Below are 21,138 nucleotides of genomic sequence, written 5' to 3' on the forward strand. Positions count from 1 at the left end.
GCTTTGTTTGACAGAAATGAAGGAGAAAAATGTTTTGTTGGTCATTCATTTTTGTCATGACATCACTTTGATTAGCTGAGTATCTGAGGCTGAGACCACGGGACTGTAAAAAATGATTGTTGGGCTTCATTTCTGTGCTGAACAGTCATTTAAGATTAGTTAGTAAATAACAATTAGTTAATGTTGTTCATGAGACTAAAGTCATCTCACTGTGGCAATGTAAATATAATCAGAATCAGAATCAGAAAGGGTTTTATTGGCAAATGTTGAGCGGGTTTACAACATTAGGAAATTGCTGCGGTGCTTCAGTGCAAACATACTGTTATAAATACTGTTATAAATTAAGCTTAAATAGACATGAAAATAAAAATGAGAATAAGAATTAAAAGTGCTAAGTAGATAGATAGATAGATAGATAGATAGATAGATAGATAGATAGATAGATAGATAGATAGATAGATAGATAGATAGATACATGATATATACATCAGTGCAGGTGGTGATCAGTGCCAAACATGGAATGATGCAGTGAACACAGCGTAGGGTCATGTGTTAGTGGTGGGAACAGTCATACGGTTATTGTTCATGTGTTCAACAGCAGAGGGGAAGAAACTGTTCTTATGGCGAGAGGTTCTGGTGCGAATGGACCGGAGCCTCCTGTCTGAGGGGAGCAGGTCAAACAGACTGTGTCCAGGGTGAGAAGGGTCAGCTGAGATCCGAGCTGCACGCCCCAGTGTCCTGGAGGTGTACAGGTCCTGCAGAGATGGGAGTCTGCAGCCAATCACCTTCTCAGCAGAGCGCTGAAGGATACAAAAAAAACAACAACAGCAATAGAATAATATTAAACACAAAGTGAACCCGTCTTCCTTCATTAAATAGGTTCTTTTAGATGTTAAGGAGGAATTGACTTAACCAGGCTGGCGGAGAATGAAGACAACCGGACACCTGCGGCAGATGGGGAATCAGTGAACTTTTATTGAGACAGAGACAACCTCTCAACACAGCTCACATCAGGAGATTCCGAAGATTTGCTGTGAGGATGGGTATATATTCTCTAAAACTTACAGGAGGGGGTTGTGAGGAAAGTGCTGCATTAGCAGAAAAACAACTCCATAAAAGGAAATCGGCCTTGGGTGTTCTAGTCTCTTCGCCTGCAGATATCTTGCACCTGCAGGACGAGGCGATCGCTTCTTATCGCTCTCAAGGCCAAAGTCGTGAGCACATTTTTATTACACAGTTGCACAGTAACTTTAAAGCTGAACAATATTTAAAGCTGAATAATGTTTGATCAGATTATATTTTCTTCAAATCCCCCTTTTGACCCATCTTAAATGGGTCAACACACAAAAATAAGTCACATTCAAAGGAACACAGAGACGTGTCGAAGCCTGGCTCGAAAAACTCCTCGGGTCTTATCATTTGTCTTTATCTGTCATTGCAGATGAGGAGAAAAGAGTCCAGGCACCACCCTGCCCAGGGGTCGGCTGCAAGCAGTCTCGGTTCCAGACGAAAGCAGTAACAGCTGTCCTGCACACAAGGATACAACGAGTCAGTGCAACCAGGGTAGTGACACAAAATTAACAGTTCCTGTAACCCAGCAACCAAAAAGCATAAGTAATGATAAAAATGTGGAGAGTACAGAGTATACTATAATAATGAGAGATATAAACGTGAAAATGTGAAAGAATAAATCAACAGTAAAATAAACCCAGAACGGTAACTGCTAAGGACATTCAAAAGTGAATATGGTAAAACGTGAGGAAGGGGTGTGGAAAAAAAACAATTTATATCCAGTGGTGGGAGTACACATTCGCTCAGGCTTAAGTCCGGAGACCCTGAGAACATCGCTTAACCCTCACAACCCGACCAGACACAGTTCAACCAGATATATCCTTCAAGAGGAAGTGGGTGAGGGAAACAATTAATAACAAGCCTAATACAAAACACCACAGAGAAACAACCATTCTAGAAGCATTTAAACAAGAGAAAGACGATAATGTTCGTCACCCTCACGATCAGAGTTTTCATCATCCGTTGGCGAGGAGGTGGGAAGTTGACTAGCCAATAAAGGCATCTGCCGGGCGAGATCCTTATCCTCAGGAGTGAGAGCTGTAACAATCAGTCTCTGGAAGAGGGATCGAATGCATGGAATACAACAGCAACCGCAGGTGACTAGGACAGCAACAAAAACTGAGATGGAAACTAGGATGGAAGCTACAAGGGCCTTATATTTGCCAAACATGTTAAGCCAAGAGTCCCACATGGCAGTATCAACGCCCGAGTGTTCCTTCATTTTAACAGTAAGAGCTGTGAGACCAGTAATAGCTTTAGTGAGGGAACCATCAGGAGCTGTGTTATTGGGGATATAGGTACAACACTCCTGACCAAAAAGGCTGCAGACTCCGCCTCTTTCTGCGAGGAGAAAATCCGTTGCGACCCTGTTTTGGAAAGCCATTAGGGAAGTGGCAGATAACTGTGCATGCACAGCTTCAAAACCATCTCGAGTGTAATTAGCCAACAGTTGCACATTAAAGTGAATGTAGTTAATTCTGTCTACATTCGCATTTATTTCAACCATCCAAAGTATCGAGGCCCATCCTGCTTTAACCTGGTCTCGCAGTTTATATTCATCGGGGACCCCACGGGGTATACCTACAGCATCAATATAGGTTGGATTATGAGCTGAACCTGGGATTAGAGAACGTTTAGAGCGGCGTTCAGAGGAGGATGGGAGGCCAACTTCGTGTACTTCTATAGAGAGATCTACTGGAGTGACTAAAACAGGTAAAATAAGAGTTATGAGAGCGCAAAGACCTGACGCATCCCGAGGGAAACCATCATATAACTTGTTATTGCCACACCACCACCACAAATCAGCCCTAGCCGTAGGTCGGAAGTTTGGTTTCATAACCGTCATCTCAGTGCACCAAGAAGAGTTCAAGCTACCTAGTTTTACTGCATTGCCAGTCAGGTTGATACAAGTGAAATTGTTCACAGCTACATCTGAAGAAAAGAAAGGTGGTTTATTAGAGACCGAGCGTTGAGTTTTAGGAAAGTGGTTTTCCAGATATGAGCAATGACCTCGTTTTGTATTGTTCATAAGATGCAGGAGGCATGCACTATTGACTGGCGCCGGTACCACTCTTAAAGTGGGGCGGGCTCCCATACACACTATGCAGTCGGAAGCCGTCTTGTCAGCAGCTTGTTCAGCTAGTAGTAACCAGTTGTTTGTTGCTCCAGAAATACCGGTTAGAATTTGGAAGAGGTCATCTTTAGACATTTTATTTGTGTCTACAATGCGTATTCGGCCGTTTCTCCCCCCGTTTGTATATGTCACCGGAGGGCCATTAAAGGTGGGATTATCATCTTTAACTACAGAGCTTGGAGCTGCACCAACGCTAGGGCATATTTCCATTTGCCAATACAGGGCGGTGCGATCAGTCCAAGGGGCAAGTATAAATTGTTGACAGGAGGTCAAGGCCAGATCCTTTAGGGTAAAAATTAAGCCTGAAAGATCCGGTTTTTTTGCTATTCTGAGCATATTTTGGTTTCTCCAGTGCAAAGCCTGACCCCTAGAGTGCTTGGACCAATCGAGGTCCGTTTCTGACACTAAACTGGACCACTTCCACTGATGCCAACCTCCCAGGGTTATATACCACACTGAGGAGGAGAGATGTACTGCAAGGTTAAAAAGATCCCCCCCTTGGTCTTTGGTGACGGGAGTGACTGGGAAGCTAGCGAAATCTATTTCGACTACCCAACTTTTATTGTTGGGGACACAGAGAGTAATCATTCTAGTCGTACTTGGGGTACAGGAGGTAACCGTGTCTCGTTTCTTTCTAAATGGATCGGGCGTGGGCAAAACTGGAGAGGAAGTGGTGGGCAAGACCCTAGGGGCTACATTTGTCAGATTGGGACTGTCAGAAGGGGGCGAAGCTTTTGAACTTGAAGGTGTCAGAAGTTTCGGGGGCCCTTCACAGATCAGGATTATGCCAATGGGAATGAGACCCAGGGCCAGGAAGCAAACAAAGACGCAACATCTTTGCCTGCCTGTCATTTCAGGGGGAAAGGGCCAAGACATGTTTACTTAGCTTGGATGTCTTCTAATAGAGGATGATGGGGCACAGAAAGGTGGTCCAGTTCCCCCCACCTCGCCAAGGGCGTGTTCTAGGAGTTAAAGAGCAACAAAAAGTATCAGTGACACAACTTTAAATGAGCTTTCAGCGGTTAAAACTATTGCAATGTAAAATGTAAATCTTAAAAACTCAAGCCAATATAAAAGCAAAGTCATAAAAGATGTTAAAAATAGAAAAATAAAAATGTTTAGTTCAGTATGAAGAACACCCCCTTTTGTAACCAGCCGGCTTGTAGGTTGAGTTTTGGCTCCCTCAAGTGGTTGGTGATGCTGTTGCAGCTCCTTCTGACAGGTCCTTCTGCACCTCTCTCAAGGTTCTTCCTGGTTCGGTGGCAGCAGCGCACTGTGTGTAATGAAACCAGGTGTCACCTTTCCCTTCGAGCCTGACAGCGTGGGAGGTCCGCTCTGTTATGCGGTAAGGGCCTGTCCAGCGAGGCTCAGCCCACTTTCTCTTTGTGACTTTCAGGAGGACGTAGTCCATTCCAGGTGTAGCCGCCTCTTTCAGCTCTTGCTGGTTTCTTTCAGCGACCTGTGAGGAATACTGGGCAACAAAACTGCGGAGCATGTTATAATATGTCCTCGGATCGAGGTCTGAATCAGCTTCATCCGACATTAACAGGCGAGAGGAGGGGCCAGGAAAAGGCCTGCCATGCTCCAACTCAAATGGAGTGTAACCAGAGGTTTGATTTACTGAGCATCTTATGGACATTAATGCAAGAGGCAATGCCTTAACCCAATCTAATTTGGTCTGTGCACAGATTTTAGCCAATTTAGTTTTTAGAGTTTGATTCATCCTTTCCACTTTCCCCTGGGATTGGGGGTGGTAAACTGAGCCAAACTTATGTTTCAAGCCTAATGCGGCTTCAACCCTCTGCAGATCGTGGTTCCTGAAATGTGAACCATTGTCCGACCTTATGACCTCGGGAAACCCATGCTGTGGTATATAATGATTAATCAGACACTTCACCACAGTTCCACTGTTTTCACTTGCTGTCGGCCAGGCTTCTGGCCAACCTGAAAATGCATCCACAGCCACCAGCAGGTACCTGTAACTACCTACTCTGTCCACCATGTCTGTGTAATCAATGATTATTTCTTTCCCTGGGCAAAGTGGGATGGGGAAGTACCCTGCTATTGGCTTGAAGGCGGGCTTGATTCCAAATTGGTTGCACTCCTTACAGGTTTTAACCATGTATTTTGTCATGTCTTTTAGATAAGGGTGCCACCAGGCGGCTAAGTTCCTCATCATTTGTGCAGGTCCCACATGCCCCACTCCATGTGCCTCTTCCATTGCTGTCTGTCTGACCCCTGGCGGTAGAATGGGCCTTCCATCTGGGCCACGCCAAACATCTGTGTTTGTGGCCCCTCTTGTTACCCATAATGATTTTTCCTGGGGGCTGGCTTTGTCCTGTAACTCTCTGATTGTGGCTAGGCCTAGTTGTATGGGTGGTCTTTCTGGAGGGGGTGTGGCTTCTGGGTCCATTACCATAATCAGGGAGGGTAAGTAACCAGCTGTCTGCTTAGCTACTAAGTCGGCCTGTTTGTTACCTAATGCCACTAAGTCCAATCCGGCACTGTGTCCTTTGCATTTTACCACTGCCACCTTAACAGGTAACAACAGTGCTTCCGCTAATTCCCTCATTTCTATCTCATGTTTAATAGGCTTTCCGCTGGCTGTCAAAAAACCAGCTCTTAGCCACTGCTTGAGCTCCACATGCACTGCTCCCACAGCATAAGCTGAATCACTGTATATATTCACTTTCTGTCCCTTTCCCATCCTTAAGGCTTCAATCACCGCTCTCAGTTCAGCTCTCTGTGCAGACTGTTGTCCTGTCAACTGCTCTGCTTTCACTGTTTTCCATCTCATGTCTGTCTGTTCCACTATTGCCCATGCAGCCTTCAACATTCCACTTTCAGTTCTGAAACAACATCCATCTGTGAACCAATCTTTTTCTGCATCCATTAGAGGTTCTGCCTGCAAATCTGGCCTGATTTTCTCCTGTACCTGCACAACCTCTTCACACATATGTGGTTCCCCTGATCCCATGTGATCAGCCATGTTTATGCCTTCATGTGAGTAGGTGATGTGTGGTGCTTCCAAAATGGTACTGAGGCGTCTCTGCCTGAGTGAAGTGAGTGTGAAGGCCTGTGAGGAGACGTAGGCTACCACACTGTGTGATGTCAAAATTTTTAGTGGGTGGTTCATCACTATGTGTGCTGTTTTCTGAATGATTTTTGCAAGTCCAGAAACGTGTTGTGTGCACGGTGGGTGGCGTTTTTCAGTGTTGTCAAGCATTACGCTTACATATGTCAACACTTTTCTCTCTCCCCCTTTTTTCTGGAACAGGATACCATTGATATGGGTTCCAGTTCCAGAAACATCAAGATGAAAAGGCAAAGCATAATCTGGCACAGCAAGGTCAGAGGCGACAGAAAGCTGTTGTTTCAACTTTATAAACGCCTGTTCTGTTTCTGTAGTCCATGAGAGGGGAGCAGAGAGGTTTCTCATGCCTTGTTCATTTACCAAAACGCGCAAAGGGGAAGTAAGGCCAAGGATGTCGCCGACCGAGAGGAGCTTCCTGGGCAAAAATGCTTGGTATCTATGGGAGTTGGAGCTACGGGCGGTTCTTCTCCAATAGTCATTATTCCACCAGAGATATTAAGTACCGGATATATGCCTGCTGAGGGAGGAGTTGAGGCAGAATAGGGAGGTGGCTGAGCCCTATTTTTCTTCATGTGTGGTTTTGCAGTTTCCCATAAACACACCCAGTGATTAAATTTAGCTTTGCGGCCTGCGTGCTTATCTGCTTCCTTTCTGTGTCTCACCCCGCTCATCACACCTGCACCTGCTGCTGCTGAGTTGGCTTCTTCCTCTTTCTCTTTTGCCTGCATAGCCTTATTCTGCCAAATTATTCCCCAGTTACCACTACTCCCCTCGTCCTTTCCCTTTTCTTTCATTAACCTTTCAGCTGTTTTCCTCAATGACTCTTTCTGCTTTTTTGCTTCTTTAGGCTGGTGTGTGGAGTTGATGACTGTCTCAACACATGTTAATTGTTCTCCCAATGTGCTAAGAATAACACCGGGACCCCAACCATCATCATTAGTTTCTCGATCTAATTCTCCATCCATTTTACTGTCAATGGAGGAGTGTTCTTTTATTGATTTTAAAGGAGAATTTGGGCCAGCTGGGTTTCTGCCTCTGTTAGGCACTAACAGCTGGGGCGCTGCTTTAAAGGTGAGTCAGCACTGAAATATCCCTTCAGGTGTTACCAAGCTTCTACCAAACCGGAGTCTGGCGGGTAACCTTGCCTAGAGCTTCCTGATAGGGGTGCTAGTTGGTTGTCACCTTGTTCACACGTCTCATTCACACTTCATACATTACCTGCAGTCACTCATTACCCTCCTTATGTATGTAATAAATGTGTAAAAAAAATTCTATGTGTGGTGTATTATTTTAACCAAAAGAGGAACCTAGTTCCTTTAATTGTGTAATCTGTGAACAACGGAGAACCAAACTGTCCTGCCCAGTGTTCCACAGCAAGCATTCAGCGTGTATTTATGTGTGTCCAATATCAAACAGAACATCAAAACATTTAAAACACTAAAATCATCGGGGTTTTAAGAAGAGATCCGTTTTCTCCTATTGATCAAAGGGACCCCTCCTTTGGACTCCAACCAGTACTTCTCCTTTTTAAGTTTTAGAGGACCTTTTCTAATAAAGTCCTCTGGGCCTTCCTAACCCTTCTGTAGTTTAGAGAATATTACTAAAAAATATTCTCAAGGCCTTTAACCTTTTAATTTGTTTAGAAAGGCGTTACTAATAAACCCTTTCAAGGTCCCAGACCTGCACTGAGGTATGTATCCGACACCGGAGAGCAACCCGTCGGCTGCAGCCGTGGTCAGACCTCAGTTCACTCTTATCTTTATTCACTTATTCACTTATTTCTTATTCACTTATCTCTTATTCACTTATTTCTTATTCACTTGTCTGATTCTCAACAAGCCTTAAGTAAGCCAGACAATTTTGGTTATGAATTACTAGGAGTTTGGACACTAAGTATTTTTATAATGTTCAATATAGCAGAAATAAAAGGTCTGCTTACCTTGTTTTTGTGTGCACACAGCTTTTGTCCAAACTCCGTTCACTCAGACCACGGCCGAAGTCCTCCCATCCGTTCCAGTTGACCTGGAGCGGATCCTGTTCGTGACGCCAATTGAAGGATACAAAAAAAACAACAACAGCAATAGAATAATATTAAACACAAAGTGAACCCGTCTTCCTTCATTAAATAGGTTCTTTTAGATGTTAAGGAGGAATTGACTTAACCAGGCTGGCGGAGAATGAAGACAACCGGACACCTGCGGCAGATGGGGAATCAGTGGACTTTTATTGAGACAGAGACAACCTCTCAACACAGCTCACATCAGGAGATTCCGAAGATTTGCTGTGAGGATGGGTATATATTCTCTAAAACTTACAGGAGGGGGTTGTGAGGAAAGTGCTGCATTAGCAGAAAAACAACTCCATAAAAGGAAATCGGCCTTGGGTGTTCTAGTCTCTTCGCCTGCAGATATCTTGCACCTGCAGGACGAGGCGATCGCTTCTTATCGCTCTCAAGGCCAAAGTCGTGAGCACATTTTTATTACACAGTTGCACAGTAACTTTAAAGCTGAACAATATTTAAAGCTGAATAATGTTTGATCAGATTATATTTTCTTCAGCGCACAACACGCTGCAGTCTCTGTTTGTCCCTGATAGTGGCTCCAGCGTACCACACGGTGATGGAGGAGGTGAGGATGGACTCGATGATTGCAGTGTAGAATTGCATCATCGTCCGTGTTGGCAGGTTGAATTTCTTCAGCTGCCTCAGGAAGTACATCCTCTGCTGGGCTTTCTTAATGACGGAGGTGATGGTGGGCTCCCACTTCAGGTCCTGGGTGATGGTGGTACCCAGGAAGCGGAATGAATCCACAGAGGTGATGGGGGTGTCAGTCAGGATGATGGGGGGGAGTGGAGCTGTGTGCTTCCTGAAGTCCACAATAATCTCCACTGTCTTCTGGGCATTCAGCACCAGGTTGTTGTGGCTGCACCAGGACACCAAACGTTCAACCTCCCTCCTGTAGGCAGACTCATCCCCGTCCGAGATGAGTCCAACAACGGTGGTGTCATCTGCAAACTTGATTAGCTTGACAAACTGGTGGGTGGAGGTGCAGCAGTTAGTATACAGGGAGAAGAGCAGGGGAGAAAGAACACAGCCCTGAGGGGAGCCGGTGCTGATGGTCCGGGAGTCCGAGACATTCTTTCCCAGCCTCACATGCTGTTTCCTGTCCGTCAGGAAGTCAGTGATCCACCGGCAGATGGGATCAGGCACATTCATCTGGGAAAGCTTGCCTCGGAGATGGTCTGGAAGGATGGTATTGAAGGCAGAGCTGAAGTACACAAACAGGCTGGCGTAGGTTCCTGGGGAGTCCAGATGCTGCAGGATGAAGTGTAGGGCCATGTTGATTGCGTCATCTACAGACCTGTTGGCTCTGTATGCAAACTGCAGGGGGTCCAGGAGGGGGGCCATGAGGGTCTTGAGATAGGAGAGAACCAGGCGCTCAAAAGACTTCATGACCACAGATGTCAGAGCCACGGGTCTGTAGTCATTTAGTCCAGTGATCCTAGGTTTCTTGGGGACAGGGATTATGGTAGAGGACTTGAAGCAGGCAGGCACATGACATGCCTGCAGTGAGGAGTTGAAAATGCCAGAAAACACTGGGGCCAGCTCGTTTGCACAGTGTCTGAGGGTGGCAGGAGACACACCGTCTGGGCCGGGAGCTTTTCGAGCATTCAGACTCTTAAACTGCTTCCTCACATCTGCTTCATGAATATGAAGAGTTGTGGTGGGAGGAGGTGGTGCGAAATCCTCTTTTGTGTGGGGTGAGGAGGGGGGTGTTGTAGGTGAAGTGTTTGAAGGTGGTGATGGCTCTATGGAGGGGGGAGAGGTGGGGGAATGAGTGTCCAAAGTGTCTCTATTGTTGGGGCCGTTGGAGGTGTGAAGGCTGCCTGATGGCTCGTCAAAACGGCAGTAAAAGTCGTTGAGGGTGTTGGCCAAGAGCAAGTCATCAGTGGAGTGGGGGGTTTTAGGCTTGTAGTTGGTGATATTCCTAAAACCTTTCCACACAGAGGCCGAGTCATTCTCTGAGATCTGCTGCTGCATCTTCTCAGAGTGCTGATGTTTAGCAACGTCCACTTCTTTAGTGAACCTGTACTTGGCCTCTCTGTAGCAGTCCCTGTCTCCACTTCTGAACGCCTTTCTCTTTTCCAGCCACAGCTTTTTGAGTTTAAAAGTAAACCAGGGTTTGTCATTGTTATAACTCACCCTGGTGCGTGATGGCACAATGCTGTCCTCACAGAAGTGGATATAGGAGGTGACAGTGTCCGTAAACTCGTCCAAGCTGTTAGAAGCAGCCTTCATTGTGTCCCAGTCTGTAGACTCCAAACACGTGCGAAGCTCCTCCACAGCCAATATGGCCAATATTATAGTATTGTCAGAATATTATGATATATATACCGTATTTGTCGGGCTATAAGCCGCTACTTTTTGCACAAGCTTTGAACCCTGCAGCTTTTAGTCAGGTGCGGCTTTTCTATGGATTGTCCATGATTTTTGTCATATCGTAAGACGATTTGTTTTGTTTGTTCCGCTGTTGTATGGCACTACGTTGCCTGGCGGAAGGATCGGGGTTCAAGAGTGGTATGTTAGTCACATGTCCGTCCGCCAGGCAATGTAGTGCCGTACAAGTAGCGCGAAAAACAAACTTCAAAGTAGCGCTACGCGTTCAGCGGGAGGCGTGGATGATGAGCGGCGATAAACTTGCGAAAAGCAAGTTATGCCCAACTCCACCGGTGGATTCTGACAGCGTGGAAAAGTGTGAAAACATCCACGATCACCAACGGATTTTGAAGGGCTGGACTGCTGCATGATGGAGAGGAGGACACCGCCACGGCCCTTCAGAGGGTGTTCGACTCTGACACTGACAACGAGGATTTCTTTGGTTTTGAAAGTGACAACGAAGGAGAGAAGCGGAGAGTGGATGACGAAGCCATCCTGAGCCTGTTCGTTTCCGACACTGGAGAAGAGGACTTTGGTGGTTTTAGTGCACAGGAAGAAGAGAAAGATGGTGGTGAATGACTGACTTTTCTTCTTGTTAAAGCTGTCTCACTGCACCTGAGCCTAAAAGGTAGTCCGAATCTATTTTTCTGGTGTGCTATAGGTTACTGTTATGTGCTACATGTGCAAATATGTACCCATAACTTGTTTTTCAAAATATTAATAAAAGGGGTGTGTCTCCAAACAGCCATCTCTTTCCTGACAATTCCCTTTGTGCATATTCTCTTACATATGATAAGTCAACATTGAAACACCTGCGGCTTTTAGTCAGGTGCGGCTAATGTATGTACAAAACAGGATTTTCCCCTGATTTTAGCTTGTGCGGCTAATATTCAGGTGCGCTTTGTAGTCCGGGAAATACGGTATATATATATATATATACATATACATATATACATATATATATTAGTGCTGTCAATAGATTAAAAAAAATTAACTAACTAATCTCACAATTTTCTGTTATTAATTGCGATTAATCTCAATTACTTTATTAATAGCCTGGCTCCAATTACATTTTTTTATTCTTTATATTTTAAGTAATTATCGTTGTTCACCGAAGTCCAGTGGTCTCCGGTGAGAGCGACATTCCTTACTTGCACAAGCTTGCTGGACTGCTGAGCCCTCTGGTCCCCATACAAAGTGTGCAGTCTCAACACAATGGTTCCTCTCGAGGGCAGATTGTAACACTCATCTCCTGATGCAGCACGAATGACTTCTCTCAGTCCATCATCTTCTACTATGCTAACTGGTCGGCAGTTTTTAGCTATCCAAACAACCAAGGAATTGGTTACCTTTTCTCTCACATTTTTTGTTATTCGTCCACAAGCACCATACTCCTGAAGCGTAGACTGGCGAGGTCCCGTAGAGGTGGATTCAATTGGGTGTTTTGCTCTCAGGTGATACACCAGTGATGAACTGCTTCTGTGGTACTTGAATTCAGCGTTGCAAATTGTGCATCTTACTCTCGTTTTGTCCAACAAGCCATCAGGCAACTTCTTAAAGAGAAACTTTCCACCCAAAAGTCCGCCCTCGTCCATGCTTGCGTGTGTTAGCTAGTGTTAGCTAGATAGTAGCATGGTGTCACTTCTTCTTCTTCTTCTAATCATTTCTGTCAGGCCAAACGCCAGCATAGCACACTGTTGCCCCCTCCTCCAGAGGTGCTCATGAATTTAAAGGTCTTAGATTACAGGAAATTAATAAAAAAACAAAATCAGCGTTAAATTTTTTTAATGCATTAAACATTTCACGTTGATCTTAACAATTAACGCGATAATTTTGACAGCACTAATATATATATATATATATATATATATATATATATATATATATATATGTATGTGTATATATATACACGATTAAGGGACAAGGAGCTTGGGAGACTGTCAGATTTATTAGTGCCACATCTACAGTGATGCGGATGCTGTACTTGTTCATCATGTTGAAGAGAGATTTCAGCATAAGAGCAAAGCTGTCAATTTACCAGTCCATCTATGTCCCTGCCCTTACCTACTGCAGATACCAGCAGCCGAAATTAGCTTTCTCCAAAGGTTCTCCCTTAGAGATAGGCTGAGGAATTCAGTCATTCTGGAGGGGCTCAGAGTACAGCTTCTACTCCTCCACATAGAAACTCTTCAACACCTCAATTGGTTCCTTTCTATCTCTTAGCTGGCTTGGGAATGCCTCAATGTTCCCCAGGTGGCTGGGGAGAGTGAAATCTGGGTGTCTCCCCTTAGGCTGCTGACACAGCCCAGATAAGTGGAGGAAAATGGATAGATGAACAGAGACAGCTTTTTCTAATGTTAGTTCTGTACATTACCATCACAATGAATTTTAAATGATAAATGAATTTTAAACGAAACAACTCAGATACAGCTGAAGTGCAGATTTTCAGCATTAATTCAGTAGTTGAACAAAAATATTGCAAAGCATTTTTTGAAATTATTTTTTTGCTTTGCAATCCAAAGCTTTTGTTTTTTTAAAATGATTCCTTCATTTTAGGGGTTCAAAAGTAATTAGAAAAATTACTGAAAAATGAAAATAAAATGTTCATTTCTAAAACTTGGTTGAAAACCATTTGCTGGCAATGACAGCCTTAGGTCTTGAACTTATGGACATCACCAGATCCTGGCTTTCCTCCTGTTAAATGCTCTGCCAAGCCTTTACTGCTGCAGTTTTCAGTTGCTGTTTCTTTTAGGGCCTTTTTATCCAAAGTTTAGACTTCAACAATTGAAAAACATGCTAAATTGGGTTAAGATCAGGTTTCTGTATTGGCCATTCAAGAATATGCCTCTTTTTTGCTTTAATGACGGAGACCTGGATTCGCCCTGGTGAGTCGCTTCCTTTTTCTGAGCTTCTCCTCCCGGACTGTGTCTATTTTAGTTCTCCGAGGCTTACCGGTAGAGGTGGTGGCTTAGCCTCGGTCTTTAACTGTAAATACAAAGTCCGACAGCTACCCTGTTCTTCCTACATCAGTTACGAGGCTCAACTTCTGGAGATGACCGCCTCGCAAACTTCTCTGATTGTTTTGGTTTACCGGCCACCTAATAAGACTTTTATTCACGAATTTGCTGACCTTCTTGGTTCAGTTATTTTTAAATATGACTGTGTGCTTATTATGGGTGATTTTAACATTCATATCTGCTGTAACGACGATCCGTTAGCCAAAGACTTCCTTGCATTAACGGACTCTTTTAATCTTGCCCAGTGGGTTAACCAACCAACCCACGCTAGGGGCCACACCCTCGATCTGGTTTTTTCATATGGCTTGGACATTAGCATTAAGGATATAAGCAATGTTGGGATTTCTGATCACTTTCCTGTTATCGTTGATGTTAACTTATGTACTTCTGAACTTCACCCTGATGCTCTCCTATGCCCTACACATATAATTAATTCTGCAACTGTGGAGAATTTTTCCATTCCTGACTGTTCCCTGGCTTCCACGATTGATGACTTTGCTAGCAATTTTTTTTCCACATGCTCCTCCATCCTCAATACTGTTGCCCCTGTTAAAATGAAGCACCCTAGATCCTTTTCCCGATGCTGGCTAAACGATTCTACACATGCCTTGCGACGTGTGTGCCGCCGGGATGAGAGAAGATGGAAGAAAGATAGACTCCAGGTTTCTTATGATATCTTGCGTGCCAGCCGGTTGCAATTTCAACTTGCTGCTAAAATGGCCAAAGCTGCCTTCCTATCTAAAATTATTTTTACTCATGGTCACAACCCCGATCCCTCTTTAATGTTTTCAATTCATTCGTTAACCCCTGTCCTGAAATGCCACTGGCGTGCTCTCTTGCTCTCTGTGAACATTTTTGAACTCATTTTATTCGTGAAGTTTTACATCTTAAGTCCTCGCTCCCCTCAGTGTCAAATTTTATTCCCACCCCTGGTTGTTCATCATCACTTCAACAGTTTGAGCCGGTGTCACTCCATACTCTCAAGTGACTTATTGACCAATCAAAGAACATCTCTCCTGCTTATGATATCCTTCCATCTCGTTTAGTTAAGGATTGCGTCAGCGTAATTGGACCCAGCATCCTATCTCTAATGAATATATCTCTACTTGCAGGCTCTGTTCCTTCAGCCTTCAAACACGCTGTTGTCCAGCCCATTCTTTAAAAAAGGAACCTTGATCATAACGATCTTGGAAACTATAGGCCGATCTCTAAGCTTCCATTCCTGTCCAAAATACTGGAGATAAATTTCAGTCTGCTTACAAACCCTGTTATAGTACTGAAACGGCCTTGCTCAGATGATCTCAATGATCTCCTTCTGATTGCTGACTCCGGACGCTCTTCAGTCTTGGTCCTACTAAATCTATCCTCGGCCTTTGATATTGTAGATCATAATGGTAGGATGGTAGATCATCCTATTAGCGAGGCTTGAACACACAGTTGGCATTGGAGGTGTCGTCCTAGATTGATTTAAATCATACCTCTCTAATAGGTCCTTCTTGATCAATTTTGGCCCTTATTTCTCCTCTGCTGCACCTGTCTCCTGCGGCGTGCCTTAAGGATCTGCTCTTCTCACTGTATATGTTCCCCTTAGGCGCAATCTTTGAGAAGTATAACATCGCACATCATTGCTATGCCGACGACATACAGATGTATTTCAAGCTAACTGATGATCCCTCTATGTACGGCTTTCGCAAGTGCATGCGTGAGGTCAAAAATTGGCTCGCAGGTAACTCTCTTATTCTAAACGACAGGAAAACTGAAATTATTGTGTTTGACAGTAGAGTCCCCCGTAGCCAACTCTGTGATGCCCTCGGTTCCTTTAACAGTTTCCTCACTGACACTGTTAGTGACTTGGGTGTATTTTTGGATAGTTCTTTTAAGTTCGATAAACAAGTGTCCTCTGTTGTTAAATCTTGTTTCCATCAATTGCATCTTATTAGCAAGGCCAGACATTATGTTCCACATAGGGACTTTGGAAAGCTTATCCACGCCTTTGTGACATCTAGGTTGGATTATTGCAACTCACTTTACTTCGGTCTTAACTCTACTCTCCTCCATAGACTCCAAATTGTTCAGAACGCAGCTGCTCGTCTCCTTACTGGTAGTGGGCGGCGTGTCTCTATTACCCCTGTCCTTGCTGATCTGTATTGGCTTCCCATTTAGTACCGCATTCAATTCAAAATCCTGCTGCTTACCTTCCGAATTATTAACAATATAGCGCCAAGCTACCTCATTGAGCTACTTAGATCATACACCCCTACTAGAGCATTAAGATCATCTTCCCAGTCACTCTTGGTCCTGCTGAGATCTTGGCTGAAGACTAGAGGTGTCTGCGCATTTGCCTTGGCTGCACCCGATTTATGGAATAACCTCCCCATCGCTATACGCGAGTCTGATTCCATCCATTCCTTCAAATCACGGTTAAAAACCCACTTATTTAGCCTCGCCTTTTCTACCAGTTAACGCTTGCTTGATAGTTAGCTTAACGCTTATTCTTATCTTTGGCTTTTAATTCATTTTTAATTTTTTTTTTTGACTGTTTTATCCTCTACACTTAGCCTTCTTTTATGCTTTTATATGCAATTATTTTGCCTTCGTGTGTTTTAATGCCATTCAACCTGCTAGCACGTTATTGTACCTTGCCATAGCCCTCATCCCTCCCTGTTACTTCATCTTATACCCTCTTGCATGTTAAGCACTTTGGTACACCACTGGTTTTTAAATGTGCTATATTAATAAAGTTTGTTGTTGTTGTTGTAATAAACTCCTGGGTTGCTTTGGCTGTATGTCTTGTGTCATTGTCCATCTGTATTATGAAACACTGTTATAAACTGTGTTTGCTTCATTAGATGTTTTTTTAGCCAATCTAGCCTTTCTATTCTTGAGGCTTATCAGTGGCTTGCGCCTTGCAGTGAACCCTCTGTTGTCTTCTGTGGATGTCCAGGTCTTTTTGCTTTGCTGAGTTCACCAGTGCTTTCTTTCTTTCTGAGAATGTACCAAACTGTAGATTTTGCCACTCCTAATATTGTAGCAGTTTCTCAGATGTTTTTTTTTCTTCTGTTTTTGCAGCTTAAGGATGGCTTGTTTCACCTGCATGGAGAGCTCTTTGACCGCACATTGTTCACAGCAAAATCTTCCAAATGCAAGCACCACACCTCAAATCAACTCCAGGCCTTTTATCTGCTTAATTGATAATGACATAATGAAGGAATTACCCACACCTGCCCATAAAATAGCCTTGGAGCCCATTGTTCAATTATGTTTGGTCCATTTATAAAAAGAGGGTCGCACATGTTAAGGAGCTGAAACTCTTAAACCTTCCATCCAATTTGAATATGGATACCCTCAAATGACAGCTGGGAGTCTACATATTATGTCCATAAACTATTTCAGTGAGCAGGTTAAATATATCCAAATATATACAGACCTAACTGTATATAAACCAACCAGACATAGTAGTGGAATATTGCTAATGTAATAGATAAATGAATCCCATTGGTCAGCATCAGGAAGAAAAAGCATGAGAAAAATGCAAAAAAACATGGTGAAGTACAAAGTCCCAGTAATAACAGGATTCCAGGAATAACATCAAAGGTCTTGGTCCAGAAGAGTGCAGTCGCAGGAAGAACTAAGATACTGTGCAAAACCCTCAAACCTCCAGGTGTATCTAATTTCATCTCATTACAACAGTGTACCAAAAAATTAAGTTTTGCATTAGTTCAGATTTACTAGAATCATTGTACATTCATATGCATTACAAATCCAGTTTTCAGCTATGACCATGGTGTCTTCCATTCATTTGTGAATCTCGGCAAACAATTATAAGCACAGGTGACAGCAGAGGAATACAACTTATTGTTCCAAGCTAAGAAATTAATGGCGAAGGAAACAAATAAATTAATAAGGGATTCATTTTTTATTTTAATTTTTTTTTATCTCTGTGAAAATAGGTTTAGAGTGAATGGCAAGGAAATTGGTATTCAGAGTAACCTATGATTTTATAAATACCATACTTGCTCACTGAGTATGAGAGAACAGCTCCTGTTTTTTTTTTTTTTTAAGTGATAACAAAGGGCTGATGGAAGTGATAGAGAATAAAGTACAAGGAACAGATGACACAAAGGGGGACACAAAAGAGAGACAGCTAGATGGAGAGTTCTTTATGTTCTTTACTGAATGCTTGGATGAGTCATTGTTCATAAAACTGTCTTGATATAAAAGAACTGCAAAAAGAAAGCAGTGCTATTTTCACAGTATAGTTGTTCATATCAGAGTCACATGTTATAGCTCAAGTCGGCCAAGAATCAAAGCTTCCAGCTCAAGAGAAAATGGAGAAATGAATAAATAATGCTGTCTGGTTTCTAAGTGTCAAACACTGTCATGGTATAATAACAATGCATTTTTTTTGCCTTTCAGTCTTAAAACTTCTAACAAATCACCCTTGTGCACTTGGTACAGCCAAAGGGTTAATGCAAGGCATCAGGTCACTCCATGAGCATAATGAAACTGGCTTCAAAGAACCTTCATATTGTTCTAACCAAATACACGAACATACACACATGAAATAGCTACTAGAAGGCAATAACAGTGGTGAGAACACAAACAGGTTGGTTGATGAGAAAGAAAAGAAAATAGAAAAAAGCAATAAGCTATAACTACCAGAGTCCTGTACTGCCAGTCGAAGTAAATCAAATTTAACCCACCTGCCTGCAAACATTCAGAATCAATGGTGAGAATATTGGAGAGAATCTCAGGATACACCCACTGATTGCAAATGATGTCCAAAGGATAATTCAGGCAATATAGTTTTCTATATCATATACTTTTCATATTTTCATCAAATTTAGTGAATGAATGAAAAGCCCAAAATCAATAATGAATTAAATTTATCCTGCTATCAAATATTGTTTGTATATCCAAAGCCTGGTGCAGCCTATTACTCTCTTCCATCAGGTCCAGACTATTAAAAACACATCAGTGAGCCACATTGTTGGACTGGGTGTCACTTTCGAACAATGCCATAAGTACAGGCACTGTCGTTTCTTTTCAGTTTATTCAAAAATACCTTTTCAGACACTGTAAAATTCTTCTGCAATGGCCAGTTGTTTTAGGCTTTGTCACTGTCATATCTGGAAATCCGATTTGTGTGACAATGCACATGCTTCTTGTCGCTGCTTTCAACTAAAAAGAATCTTTCTCTTGCTAGTGTTGCATCAAAATTGCTGTTACCTGACATATGTATATTATGTTCACATCAGTAACAGTGTTACATAAAAACGTAGGCTTTATATTTTTGATTGTTTCAACAAAAGAATGTATTTTCTTTCATAGATCTGTTAAGGTAGATTTCTTTTACTGCAGTACTCTTATTTGTCTTTGTGTGTGTGTGTGTGTGTGTGTGTGTGTGTGTGTGTGTGTGTGTGTGTGTTTATCTTAGAAGCAGACATTTGGAAAGGAAAGTATAAGATGATAAGTAGAACTTAATTCTAGAAATATCTTGCTGGGACGTCCACTCCTGGGAAGAAGTGGCTGAATGCTTGGTTAGGTGGTATGTGTCAAAGTAACATCCACTACATAGGAGGTGTCCCAGTAGAGCATCACGCTGCCTCTGCTGGCTTATCGTCTTTCCATAGTTGTGATACTAACCTGGCGATTGTTGGTGCTTTCAGTGATTGCCAGGGGTTAGCATGGCCACTCTGACTGTTCTGCAGCTGTGCAGTCCCGTACACAAGAAAGTGTGATGGACTTGCAGGCATGTATTTTGATAGCTTTCTATCAGAACCAGCATTACATTTTCCGTCAAGCTAAGCTACAATAGCTTGTCAGACGACCTGGGCCAGCCTTGATTCCCTACATACATCAGTGAGCCTTGGCTGCTGAAGACCCTCTGGTTTGTCTGGCAGAGCCGATTCAGAGGATATGTTTCTGAGAGTTAACAGCTTGCGTGATATGTGGCTCACAGGACAACAGCTTCAAGCACAGCTTAATAGTGGTCGTAGTAAGCAAGTCAACTGTGAAGAGACTTTGAGCTGCAGGTTGGACAGAAGGAGTTGCAACATGGATGTCATTGCAAAGACATTAGAATAAGACAAAGATGCTTGACTGGGCCATGAAACACCACAATTGGACTATACTGAAGACTGGAAGAAGGTATTATGGAAAATTTGAAATCTTCAGTTCATCACGCAGGATCTTTGCATGCCATTGAGTAAGCAAAAAGATTACAGTTTGTGGCATCAACTATCAAACATGGAAGAGGAAGTGTGATGTGTGGGGATCCAGGGTTGGTGACTTGTACAGAGGCACCCTGAACCAAAACACCTACCACAGCATTCTGCAGCCAATATCCTTTGGTATGTGCCTAGTTGGTCAGGGGTTCATCCTACAGCAAGATAATGACCCAAAACATAAGTTCGAGCTATGCCAGAACTACCTCATTAAAAAAGAACAAGATGGGAAGCTTGAAAACATGGAGTGGCCAGCACAGTCTCAAGACTTAAACGCCATCGAGCTGGTTTGGGATGAACTGCACAAAAGAGTGAAAGCAAAGAAACATACAAGTGCCACATATATATGGGAACTTATGCAACAGATATAGGAAGACCTTTCTGAAAAATATTTGATTTCTGTTTTAGAAAGAATGCCACAGGTGTGTTCAGCTGTTATATCTGCCAAAGGGGGCTACTTAAATGAGTCAAAAGTAGGGATGGGTATCGTTTAGGTTTGATCCGATACCGGTGCCAAATCGGTACTTTTGAAACGGTGCCGGTGCTCAAACCGGTGCTTAAAGAATGGAGAACACAAAATTGGTCCAAAAACCTCTCATGTTCAGCTGGTTTTTTGTAAAAAGATAACAATGTTAGCCTTTCCTGCAGCTATGGGGCATATGTGGTATCACTCTTGGCTGGAAGAAGTGCTTAAACAATGGAAAAAACACAAACTTTGTCCAAAAACCTCTCCTGTTCAGCTGTTTCCCTCTTTTTCTTTGGTCATTTTAGCCTTTTTGGCCAGGGTGAAATGAGTATCTGCCATCAAACAAGAAGACAGCTGCATGTAGCTATGATGATGTTTGCTAGTTCACCTTACATGCATTAATGTAATAACGTGGTTAGCCTACTCAACGTAAATTACACACGAACAACATTAAGCTACTCACGCAGAGAAGAACGGCTGCTGCTGCCATCATCATCTGTCATCATTTCTGCTACACTGGCAGGGCTAGGGGCCAGGACTCTCCTCTTCGGGTTTTTGGGGATGTTGCTAAATCCGGGTCCGATAACAGGCACCACACCCGCAGTAGATGTGCTCGGTGTGAGGTCTCGCAGCAAGCTATCAAATACGACGCATTTCTCGGCTTTTAAAAAAAACCCGCTATGCGTCGCCAGGT

The sequence above is a fragment of the Astatotilapia calliptera genome, chromosome 23 (assembly GCF_900246225.1).
Source record: "Astatotilapia calliptera chromosome 23, fAstCal1.2, whole genome shotgun sequence".
Taxonomy (NCBI): Eukaryota; Metazoa; Chordata; class Actinopteri; order Cichliformes; family Cichlidae; genus Astatotilapia; species Astatotilapia calliptera.